Raw genomic sequence first — 13,137 nt, forward strand, 5'->3', positions numbered from 1 at the left:
CTTGAGCTCTTAGCTCCTATGGGCCAGAGATTGGGAGGTTGCCATTTACAATCCTGTCCTCCAAAGCTATACTTTTCAGTGTTCAAGGAACAAAAGCTCCTAAAATCAAAACCTAGCAGATTACTTAGCTGGCCCCTGGCAAATAGGGGTACAATTCCACCTCAGGCAAAGACATTTGACAATCACTGTAGGCCCCTCTCCCAGAAGATCAGCAAGAACATTCAGCCAAGACCAAGTTCACTAATCAATGAGAATTGTAGAACTCCAGAGCTAGGGGAAACAAACACATAGAATTCATGGTTTTTTTCCCATGATCCTTTAGTCTTTCAAAGTTAAATTTTTAAAATTTTATCTTTTCTTTAATTTTTATTTTTTTCTTATTTTATAATTTATATTTGCCTTATTTTATATTTTTCTTATTGCTTTTTCTTATTCTATTTTTAAATTTCTTAATCTAATTAATTAATTTTTTGAATTTTGTTCTTTCTTAATTTAACATTTTCTAAACTATTTTATATTATCAATACCTTTTTAAACATCTTTCTTGATTCTCATTGTCATAGTCATATTTTATCCTTGCATTGTATTTAACCTTATTTTTATATACATACAGGTGTTTGTTTGTTTTTTTTTAAATTTTGGGATACAATTTCTTCTAATAGATCAAAATATACCCTAAATCTAGCACATGGATTTGTTCTAGTCTCCAGCCTGATCACATTCTTTCCTCTTTTTCTTTCTTATCTTTTTTCAATCAACTTCTTATCAATTTTTTTTAGTCTGTTTTAATTTTCATCTTTACAGTCACATTCCATCCCTTCATTGTGTTTACCCTAGTGTGTGTGTGTATGTTTTTTCTTTCGTTACAATTTTGGGAGGTAGTTTCTTCTAAAAGACAAAAATACACCCAAAATCAAGTGTGTGGCTCTATTCTATTCACCACTCTAATATATATATTTTTTCTTTTTTTCTCCTTTCTTCTTCCCCCACTTTTGGGTCTCGTCTGATTTGGTTAGTGTATATTTTTCTTGGGTTGTTGCTACTCTTTTAGTATTTTGTTCTCTCATTCAATTATTCTTATCTGGATGAAATAACAAGGTGGAAAAACTCACCACAAAAAAAAAAAGAAAGAAAGAAGGAAAGAAAGAAAGAAAGCAAAAAAAAAAAAAAGAACAAGAGGCAGTATTGATTGCTAGGGACCTAATCAATACAGACATTAGTAATATGTCAGAACTAGAGTTCAGAATGACAATTGCCAAGGTGCCAGTTGGGCTTGAAAAAAGCATGAAAGATATTAGAGGACTGCTTTCTGGAGAAATAAAATCCTTTATGGAGAAATAAAAGAACTAAAATCTAACCAAGTTGAAATCAAAAAAGCTATTAATGAAATCCAAAATGGAGGCTCTTCTACTAAGATAAATAAGGCAGAAGAGAGAATCAGTGATAAAGACCAAATTATGGAGAATAAAGAAATAGAGAGTCACAATGTGGGACTCGATCCCACGACACTGGGATCATGACCTGAGCCGAAGGCAGCTGCTTACCCAACTGAGCCACCCAGGCATCCTTCATGGCTTAGATTTTAAGTCGTATTTGCAGATGAGGAACCCTCTAGGTCCAAACAGGTGAACAGTGAAGTGACTATTGCTGGCAGGAATGTGTGCCCCCACCACCTGCATGTTAAGCCTAAAGCAGAGGTTTAATGTCAGAGAACACCAAACACGTCACCCTCTAGATCAGAGAACTGAAACCAGAGAAAGAGACTTGATGAAGTTCATGGAACCATCATGTAATACCTTCATCTTCATGCTGGAGAAGCAAAGGAAAGCTCTGCTACTTTTACATAAACTAGAAGGAGGTTTCCTGATCATATTAAGTAAAAAAATTCATTCATTGTTAACAGTTAGGCCAAGGGCATTAGCTACAGAAGGGTATCCACGGATAGATATAGAGTATTAGACCAGTGAAGAAGCCACATAGATATCTTGTCTTTTCAAATATCAGAAACTTCTACATCATGGCAGTAGAGCAGTGGATCGAGTCCACCTCCCCAGAGGCTGAGTCCAAAAACTACCTGTGGGCATTTGTACGATACAAGTCCCCCTGCCCTTCTGGCGGCATTTGCTGGGCTAGGAGATCTAGCTGGCTTTCCAAAGTACTGGAAACATATTTTATGAGCTCCATCATGGATCTCAACTCCACCACTACTTCCTCTGGTAGTTAGTCTTCCTGATCAATTTGGACATCAGCATCTTTTTTGGCGGCAATTTTATACACAGAAATCGCTTTTGGCACTGCAGCCTTTACCAGAGGGAAACCTTGTGTCCTGGAAAGTACACTCATTCGGGTCCCCAGCAGTTGGTACAATCACTGGAGGACCAGCCCATCCAGTAGTACCTGGTGCCTGATTCTGTCTTTTATCACTTTGCTGAGCCTTTGTTTCGCTCCATCTGGTAATTCTGTAATAAGGTCACCTCTCGTAGGACTTTGAGTTTTGCTTGATTCATCAAATTGGATGTCTGAATTTTTTTCTGCTGTTCAATCTGCTTTTCTTTCTTCTCATAGTATTCCATAATCTTTGGTCTTTGGGTTTGACCAAGACAACCTTTCTCAATATTGAATTCTTCCTCTGCCTTTGCGTCTATTTCTTTGGCTTTCTCACTAGCTTCTTGCTCAACAAAAGCCATCACATGCTTCATCCACTTTTGCACATCAGTAGCACTGAGGGCCTGGTGAAGGTGATGCTGGGCTGTTGGGTAACTGGCTCCAGGTTAGGTTTGAAAGAGGCAGTCGAAGGAAGGGGAAAGGAAAACCCAATGCAGGTTTTGGCTTCCTTTGCTTTGTAACTCTGGCTTCTGGCTCCTCTCGGACAATTTTTGTATCACAGATTCCATCTCGTAGTCCAAGATCGCTACTCCAGCTCTAACTATTACATCTGTATGCCAGCCAGAAGAAAGGAGAAATAATACTGGGAAGAGACATTTCTCCTTCCTTTAAGTTCATCTTCTGGAAGTTAAACACAGCTTTTCTTCCATATGAATTCCACTGCTCAGAGCAGTCAAAATAGTAAATCTACCTGCAAAGGATGCCTAGAAAGGATGCACAATTGTACACACAGGAATCAGTGGGAAGAACAATTGCTGAAGCAAAAAGAAAGAATATGTGAAGAGGAAAATAATCTGCCTTAGATTATTTGACTTTGAGAATTTGGATTATCTTCTTGTCTGGATAACTTCACCAGAAAAACTCATTAAAATATTTTAATAAAAAATTTTTAATTAAAATATTTAAAGAGGGGCACCTGGGTGGCTCAGTGGGTTAAAGCTTCTGCCTTCAGCTCAGGTCATGATCCCAGGTCCTGGGATTGAGCCCTGCATCAGGCTCTCTGCTCATCAGGGAGCCTGCTTCCCCTACTTCTCTCTATGCCTGCTTCTCTGCCTACTTGTGATCTCCGTCTGTCAAATAAATAAATAAATAAATATTTAAAAAAATAAAACAAAATATTTAAAGAGACCCTTGTAATACCTCATAAAAGTTGTACTAAAATTTCTTTGTATATTTCCAAACTGGATAGTAGTGCTGAATAGGTAAACTACATTTCCCCTTATTTTGCAGACACGTCCTAATAACTTGATACATATAGAATAAAGATTCTGAAGATCACTTTAGAGGGCTTTCTGAATCAAAGGGGATTCGTTTTTCAGGCATTCTAAGCATCTAACATCATTAGAGAAGGGCGTTAATATTTTTGTCTTATTCAACAACATACACATTGATTCTTGACATTATGCTATACAAACAAATATAAAAGACAAGACTAGCCCATTTTGAATATATTTTTTTCTAAATCTAAGCAAATTAAATGGCACATCTCACTTATTATTGACTGCTTATAAATAATTACATTCTTCTCATTTAGATACATACTTTCAGGTACTTATTTTTGTAGACTGAATAAATTTGTTCTTATTTATATGAAATTTATTTCATTTTTTATTTTAAATGTAGTAACAGTGTTTTATATTTTTTTTTACAAATTCCTTTTTATTTAGTAAATTAATTTCATGGTCCATTTTCACTAGTGACATACATTTCCTTTTAAAAAAATTAATGTAAATAAATACAGCCATTTTAAAGAACTATATTGAGTACAGGTGATAGTTGGATATGGGAAAAATGTGAATGTGGCAAATAAATGACAGTTAAACAACATGGAGAAAAATGTGCTTATTATATCCTTCAAGCAATCTTTCATATATAATACTTAGACCAGTTAAACTTTTGGTGGTTATTGATATGTAATAAGTTTGACATATTTTATTTTTAGTTTTAGATATTTCTGAAGCACTTTCTCAATGTTCCAGCTTAAGGCAGAAACATGCATTAATAGCCAATGAACTGTGAAGAAATTTATACAGAAAAATGATGCACCTACTATCTATAAAAGACTTCATCTACCTTTACACAGAGTTGATACAGAAAGTGCTAGAGCACCACTATTAATAACCAATAATGAATCATGACTCATGATTTAAAATAAAATATTCATTTGCTATCTAAATTTTAGTAAAATAGCTTCTTTGATTCGCTGGAAAATATACTGCTTGCAAGAGGTATGCCCCTGGTTATTAAGTGTACTTTTGATGGTATAAGTCCTGTACTGGCCATAATTCCACAAGCAATTTGTAATGAATTGTCTTACTAACATTTCTGTGCCTGCTGGTAAAATCAGTAGTAGCCAAGAAACTTTTGCTTTACTTCTCATGCACTCAATAATAATAATGTTTTTACAGTTATTAATATTCATAAAAAACTCACAACTTAATGATATATCAGCACAACACACGTACACATTCCACACTTAGCCTACATTTCTTAAAGTGTTTTTGTGTTTTTTGACTGGTATACTTTAGTATATTACAGTTCTCATAGCAAAGTGATAATGGGATCCAAATCACAACATGTTAGGAATAACTAAAATATGGTCATTACCACAGAACAATAATAACTCCTAGTGCCTATGAAGGCATCTTCAGTTGCCTAATCATTAAGCTTGCCTGTCTTACAGTGTGTCAGTTTAGGTTAAAATCTTTATTTCACTGACCAAATTCTTGCCTATGTTCATGGAATGTAGCTCTCACATGTTTTAATAAAGACATTTTCAAATGTCTGGCTTCACAGTGTGCTATATCTGATCTCTCACATTTCAGCTCATCAGATATTGTCATAACAGAACATATACTCAATTATACCAACATTGAACCTTCTATATTTATCAAAAGTGGGGCACACTGTGAAGACTTGGCAAGACACCAAAGGACCATGGAAAACTTTCTGAGAACCAATGGTTCCAAAAACAAAGAAAAACAAAACAAAAACAAAAACAAAACAAAAAACTACTATTTGCTTCAATTGCGAATGGTCTATCATCCCATCTATGTTCTTCTGACTAATTTTGTGTTAGTATTCTTCATACATATTTCTTTTCCAATGTAAATGTATATTTTATTGTTCTTAGTGTTTTTTTTCACTTTTTTTTTTAATTTTTTATTTTTTATAAACATGTATTTTTATCCCCAGGGGTACAGGTCTGTGAATCAGCACTCACCAAAGCACATACCCTCCCCAGTGTCCATAATCCCACCCCCTTCTCCAAACCCTCCTCCCCCCAGCAACCCTCAGTTTGTTTTGTGAAATTAAGAGTCACTTATGGTTTGTCTCCCTCCCAATCCCATCTTGTTTCATTGATTCTTCTCCTACCCACTTCAGCCCCCATGTTGCATCACCACTTCCTCATATCAGGGAGATCATATGATAGTTGTCTTTCTCTGCTTGACTTATTTCGCTAAGCATGATATGCTCTAGTTCCATCCACGTTGTCGCAAATGGCAAGATTTCATTTCTTTTGATGGCTGCATAGTATTCCATTGTGTGTTCTTAGTTTTTTTTTACTTGAATGCCATCTATTTTCATATTTAATAAGTAAACCTATTAGTATGTTTACAGGTATTTTAATATTTTATACCCCGCATGAAACTCATATGTGAGGCAGACACTATCAGAATCTTGATTATATATTCTGGATGCTACCACTTCAGTATTTTCCTGAGGGTTTCCAAATCCCATTAGCTGCATTTCTATTCCTGAGGGTTATTTTTTTTTCCATGAAAATATGGAAAACCATTCCTTCTAAGTGTACAATAGGCCAGAAGTCCTGGGGAATTAGCATCCCCCGGCAATAGCTCTCAACCAGAGATGGATGGTAACTGTGTATCAATGTCTCAGTGCCCTTCCTCTTTTGTTGAGGTAATTTTGAGTCCCAGAGTCTTCCTGTAGTAATGAACTCCAGATACCCATCTAGATGGATAGTTGGCTTGGTCACTCCCAATACTGGCTGCCATCTTTTCCCTGGTCCCCCTCCTCCCTCTTCCACCAGCTCTCAAAAATGCCACTTGGACTTGTAACTTTTACTCAGATGTTTCCTCCTTAATTTGGAAAGACAAATTAAGGCAAAGTGGTAAATATATCTCTGAACTGTCCTTTTTGTAACTGTCCTTTTGTCTTGTCTTTTTTGTCAAAATATCTTAAAATCACTTGTATAAACATTTAGTTATTACTTTTTTAAAAAGATTTATTTATTGGGGTGTCTGGGTGGCTCAGTGGGGTAAAGCCTCTGCTTTCGGCTCTGGTCGTGATCCCAGGGTCCTAGGATCGAGCTCCGCAGAGAGCCTGCTTCCTCCTCTCTCTCTGCCTGCCTCTCTGCCTACTTGTGATCTCTGTCTGTCAAATAAATATATAAAATTAAAAAAAAAACAATCATTTATTTATATTAGAGGTGGGGGAGTATCAGATGGAGGGAGAGAAAGAGAGGAAGAGAGACAGAATACCAAGTAGACTCCCTGCTAAGCACAGAGACCAAAGAAGGGCTCAATCTCATGACCCAAGATCATGACCTGAGCTAAAACTAAGAGCTGGGCACTAACTAAGTGTGCTACCAGGCATCCCAGTAATAACCACTTTTTTGATCACTTTTGTTTGACTCACATGCCACCAGTTTTCTTCCTAAAACACAAGGTTGGACTTGACTCAAATCTTCTCCTAAATTTTCATTGCCAATTCTATAATGGCCAAATAGGCATAATCATCTAAAACTTTACTGAGCTGTTTTCCTTTAATCTTACCTTGTACTTTATTACCCAGCTTTACTCCTGCCAGACCAGAGAAATGGCTGCCTTCAAAGCAAGTTCCCATTTTCTCTCAATCTTTAGTGCTATGCTCATGCTGCTTTCTCTGCCTGGAGGGGTGTTGTTCAACACAGTAGCTATTAAATCTAAATTAATAAAAAATAAATACATTTAAAAATTCAATTCAAACATTTGAAGTTCTCAACTGAGAATTATGTAGCTACCATAACAGACAAGACAAATATAAAATATTTCTATCATCACAGAAAGTTCTATTAAAGCTGATCTGGAGCATTCTTTTATATCTAGTTTTTGAAATACTATTTTTTTTTTCTTTTAAGTTCCATCTTAAAGCTAACTTTCTGGGGTGCCTGGGTAGCTCAGTTGGTTAAGGATCTGGCTCTTAATTTTGACTGATGTCATGATCTCAGGGTCATGGAGTCAAGTCCTGTGTCAGGCTAGGTGCTCAGTGGAAGTCTGCTCGAGATTCTTTCTGTCCCTCTGTCCTTCAATCTGCTCATCCTCTCTCTGTCTCTCAAATAAATAAAAAAATCTTAGAAAAAAAAGTTTTTTGTGAATTAATTTTGTCACATGTCTCTATTCATTCACTGATTTAACTTTATTTCCTTCAAACAATCACAAGATAGATACTGTATACTTTATGAATTTCGGTGCTTATATATAAATCATTAAAGACAAAATTAGTGTATTCTCATTTTCATATTTTTTTAAAAGATTTTATTTATTTATTTATTTGACAGAGAGAGATCACAAGTAGAGAGAAGCAGGCAGAGAGAGGAGGAAGCAGGCACCCTGCCGAGCAGAGAGCCTGTTGCGGGACTCCATTCCAGGACCCTAGGATCATGACCTGAGCTGAAGGCAGAGGCTTAACCCACTGAGCCACCCAGGCACCCCTCTCATTTTTGTATTTTTAACACACTTAGCAAAGTGCTTCTTGTCAACAAATACTCACTTAATTCTTGTGAACTAGTTTAATTGACTTAAACATCCCTCAAGATACTATTCTCAAAAGCTTCTTTTGAACTATTTCTCTCCTAATGCTGTATTTTTGTTGTCATTACATAGAATATACAGTCTTTATTAAATTTTGAGAGCCTATCAAAATTACTTCGAATCTTAATTGTATAATCTACTCTAAATTAATAATGCCATTTCTATATTACATATACATTTGATACATGGATTATTTTTCAGAGAGCTAATATTTTCATTTTTTTTTCTTTGATATCCAAAAATACTGATGGGAGCTTCTAGTTACTTTTTGTAAGATTCTAGAGAATAGAAGCCATGTCCATATCATTAAATGTGCCTTTTTCCTTGGACAGAATTTTGCTTAAGGTCTGCTTTATTTTGATGCTTGTTGTCACTTGCAGGGCCAATTTGTAGAGATAATTCATGCACACAAGTAGAGCAGGAGTGCTTAAAATGTTCTTCAGCATAGGAACTGGGTCCTTATTGTATTCCATTTACTTAATTAAACATTAATAGATGTTTTGAATAGAGTTGCCAAAAATAACCCTGGAGAAAGCTCCACTGGAGCGTTCAATCCTCCTAAATTTGATTCACAGACACTCTTTCACATATTGCTGTTTAATTTGTTGTATATCCAAGTAGGACTATCTTCTTTCTTAGTCTTTCTGATCGACTCCACATAGGTCATATGAAAGATTCAAACCAAGTAGATTTTCATTTTTATAGGCTTCTGAATGATCAGTAAATTCTTTACAAAATCCTAGCATTTAGTGGCAGAATCTAAGCTTAGAGGATCCCAAAAGAATCTTCTAAAAAGCATCTATTTATTAATACAGGCACACATTTTCAATGCATTTTTGCTTTTAAGTACCAAATAATAGATTCATTGTCTTTGGAAAAAGTGCCTAAAACAAAGAGCCAAATCTGTCATGAGCTCTCTTTTCAAAAGTAAGTGCTTATGGAACTACATCATCCTAGTTTTCTCAATTAGGATAAAGCTTGAAAATAAATGATCTCCAAACATTGACTCTTAACTATTACATGTATCAAATCCAAAATGAAAGTCAGTTAAAAATTAAAGTTCAAGAACTAATATCTTGGGGCGCCTGGGTGGCTCAGTTGGTTGGGCATCTGCCTTTGGCTCAGGTCATGATCCCAAGCTCCTGGGATCAAGCCCCACATCAGGCTCCCTATTCAGCAAGGAGCCTGCTTCTCCCTCTCCCTCTGCTTGCTGCTCCCCCTGCTTGCACTTTCTCTCTCTCTCTCTCTCCCTCTCTCTAATAAATAAATAAAATCTTTTAAAGAAAAAGAACTCATATCTTGTAATCAGTTCTCTAATCCAGAAAATGATATAATTCCATACATTTTGTTATTCATGTCCAGTAACTTTAGATTTTTAACTTTTAAAATAGAAAGTGTAATCTTAGTTTCTTTAAGCTTTAATTAAGGATGGAATATTCAAAAACGTCTAACACCTGCTTTATAATAAGTAGAGTATTATTTTAAATGCCAGATGGACCAATTAAGATATTCTTTCAGATGATGCAAAATCTTCTGATGTAGGTAGTTTTTTTTCAAATCCAAATTTAAATATGCACTATAAGAATGTAATATCCTCAGTACATGTTAATGAAATACTTTCATTTTTAACCTGGAGACAGCACAAAGCACTGTCATTTTTTTTCTTCTTCTTCTTCTTCAGCATCCCCTCTTCATTCTCATCTCTCAATTCCACTGTTTGAACACCCATGCTTTTGTTTCCCCGTGACTACTGCTGCTGGAAGCAGCTCATATTTTACCAAGAATTGAGCTCCCCAGAACAAAGGGAGAATTACAAGCTTTTAACCTGCAAGTACACGGAAATTAAAATTGGTAAAAGATAAAAGGTACAGAGAAATACAGACTGAATTTGTATATAAAAATACAAAGACTATATCCTCAGCTGACTCCTATACTTACATAAATCATTTTAACACAGGTGATTCCATTAACACAGTGGGAACCCCACTGCTACCTTCTACCCAAATCAACCATCCGCACACGTTTCTAACACTCTCAAGCCACAACTTTCCTAAAGAGTTCTCTGAAAGTATTTGTTTATAGTTCCTAACACCTTTCTTATACTCACACTGTAAACAGCTGGGTTCTCCATGTCTGGCCAGAGAATAATTTCTCAACTTCATTCCCACCAGGCAAAGACAGTGGTTTTTAATCTTCTGTTGTCTTTTGATGTTTTGTTTATATTGAGCTGGTAGCATTTAATACCTTATTTTTGATTTTCCTATTTCACATTTTTCTTCCTCAATAATCTCCAAGGTCCTCAGGAGCCAAGTCCTGGTGTCATTCATCTTTAGATCTCTGATGGTTGTAATAGCAAAGTTTTCTGTGCACTTGTTTGTGAATTATGCTCTGTGTGGTTCTTAGTCTCATCAGTATGTATGGCTCAATCTTTTCACAGTGACAAATACAATCACCACATCAATGGAGGCAACCTGAAGATAGGGTTCTATCTAAACCCACAGTTGGGACAAACTCCCCTGCTGGTCAGCAGTAACTTAGGCCAAGTATTCGTTGATTCACATTCAAACCAACCCTTTCAGCACTTGTGTGTGACAGAAGCAGTCTGTCAGATGAAATTTCACTATTTCAGGAGAACACCATGTAGACTCCCTCTTCTTTGTCTTCCTTCCACACTAGACTTTTCATTGAGGTCCCTTGAACAGACTGTCTGTCTGAGGTTAGTATTCTATCCATCTATCTATATATACAATACAACCTACAATCATAACCTGATGGCTATAAAAATAAGGTTTGAAGACCCATAAGAATCTAACTCCATCTTAAAAGCACCATGTCCGCTATAAAGTCCTTTAAAGACTGGAGAGTTCATGGAGGTGCCCGGGTGGCTCACTTGGTTAAGCACACAACTCTTGATTTCAGCTCATGTCATGATCTCAGGGTCCTGGGATCAAGCCCTCCCATTGGGCTCTGCAGCTCTGCACTCAGTGAGGAGTCTGCTTGATGATTTTCTCCTTTTCTCTCTGCCTCTCTTCCTGCTCATGTTCTCTCTCTCTCAAATAAATAAATAAATCCTTAAAAAAAAAAAAAAAGACTGGAGAGATTAGAAGACTACAGTTTAACAATTATCTATCTGCAGCCTTTGTGACATCGGGGGCACAATGACTGAATTTTGTATCTTAAAGTGTAGTGCTGCAGCCAAATCGGAAGCTTACTGACATTCTAGTGAGTCACAGAATCCGATATTCTGCCAATGACATGGGAGTGAAGTAGAAGATCGGTTTGTAATCTAGATCTTCATCAGGAAGTATGCTTTCTCCACAAAAGACTCAAGACAGATTGGAGAATGCAGAAGGCAGACTATAACACAGAACTCTTAAGATGAGAAAAAACAAGAAACTCTGGGTTTTCCTAAATATAGAAAAAATCATCCTAGAGTAGTACTGAACCAAGCAGAAGGCCAGAATTTTGCTATTTTTTTAAAGATTTTTATTTATTTATTTGACAGACAGAGATCACAAGTAGGCTGAGAGGCAGGCAGAGAGAGAGAGAGAGGTGGAAGCAGGCTCCCCGCAGAGCAGAGAGCCCAACGTGGGGCTCGATCCCAGGACCCTGGGATCATGACCCGAGCCAAAAGCGGAGGCTTTAACCCACCGAGCCACCCAGGTGCCCCAGAATTTTGCTATTTACTGGAAGTGAGAATGCATTATATGGCAAAGCTTGACAAAGGTTTAGAAATCAGAATGAACAAGTGCATAAAAAAAATTTTTGTTGGCAAAATCAAAGTTCTTGACTGGGTGTGTGCATGTGTGTGGGAGAGAGAGGGTGAAAATGCCAGAATATTACATTGTATACATTCCCACAAAAACATAAGAGAAATATGAATCAGATCCTAATAAAGACTACTTCTTTTTTTTTTTTAAAGATTTTATTTATTTATTTATTTATTTGACAGAGAGAGATCACAAGTAGGCAGAGAGGCAGGCAGAGAGAGAAGGAAGCAGGCTCCCCGCTGAGCAGAGAGCCCGATGTGGGACTCGATCCCAGGACCCTGAGATCATGACCTGAGCCGAAGGCAGCAGCTTAACCCACTGAGCCACCCAGGCGCCCTAGACTACTTCTTTTTAAGATTTTATTTATTTGACAGAGAGAGTGAGATTACACGTAGGCAGAGAGAGAAGAGGAAGGAGGTCTCTGCTGAGAAGAGAGCCCCATGCGGGGCTCGATTCCAGGACCCTGAGACTATGACCTGAGCCGAAGGCAGAGGCTTAACCTGCTGAGTCGCTCAGGCAGCCCAAGACTAGTTCCTTAAGACATTTTAGAGTTCATTAGTGTGGAGGCATTAGAAGTTTATATATTTCTCCCACTATACATCATTTAGGAGCTATATATATATATATAAATATATATATATACACACACACACAATATAACATTATATGTTATACTATTTTATAATATTTAATAGTACATATTAAATATTATCATTATATATAATATATAGTTCACATATATATAAAATTTCATTCTTTTCATAAAAATTTTGTTTTGTTCTTGACTTACAACCTTCAATTAAAGAAGCCCTACCGGTATTTTTATAGAAAATTTTCTGTATTGGGTAGATCTTCTCTGAGTAATGTAGTAGGCAAAAGTAGACAAAACAGGATGCAGCGCTCACTTGAGAATCTTATTTAACAGAAGGTATTTATTGAAGCCACATTATAGGTTGTGCCATGGAGTGGGAAGCCTTAAGAATATGTTGCACTTTATTTCTATAGGCATCAGTGACACACCTAGAAGAATGAAATTCAAATCATGTTATCTTTATTCATGGATGACTTGACAGGATTCACTCCCGCGGAGCCACTCAAGCTCCTGAAAGTTTTGTTAAAACATAACCTGATAAGTAAATGAAGTTCAATTTTCCACCAAAGAGAAATCA

At 36.5% G+C, this 13,137-nt stretch overlaps 1 pseudogene across 1 annotated transcript; it reads right to left on the reverse strand.

Annotated features, from left to right (window-relative positions):
* Positions 1-1,568: 1,568 nt before the first annotated feature.
* LOC309844979 (V-type proton ATPase subunit E 1 pseudogene) lies at positions 1,569-7,251 on the reverse strand (annotated as a pseudogene). Its single transcript has 3 exons — positions 7,182-7,251; positions 2,075-2,749; positions 1,569-1,686 (listed from the first exon to the last, which is right to left on the reverse strand). The product of its transcript is annotated as a V-type proton ATPase subunit E 1 pseudogene (transcript).
* Between the last annotated feature and the right edge of the window lie 5,886 nt (positions 7,252-13,137).

This window comes from Mustela nivalis (genome assembly GCF_964662115.1).
Source record: "Mustela nivalis genome assembly, chromosome: 12".
NCBI lineage: Eukaryota > Metazoa > Chordata > Mammalia > Carnivora > Mustelidae > Mustela > Mustela nivalis.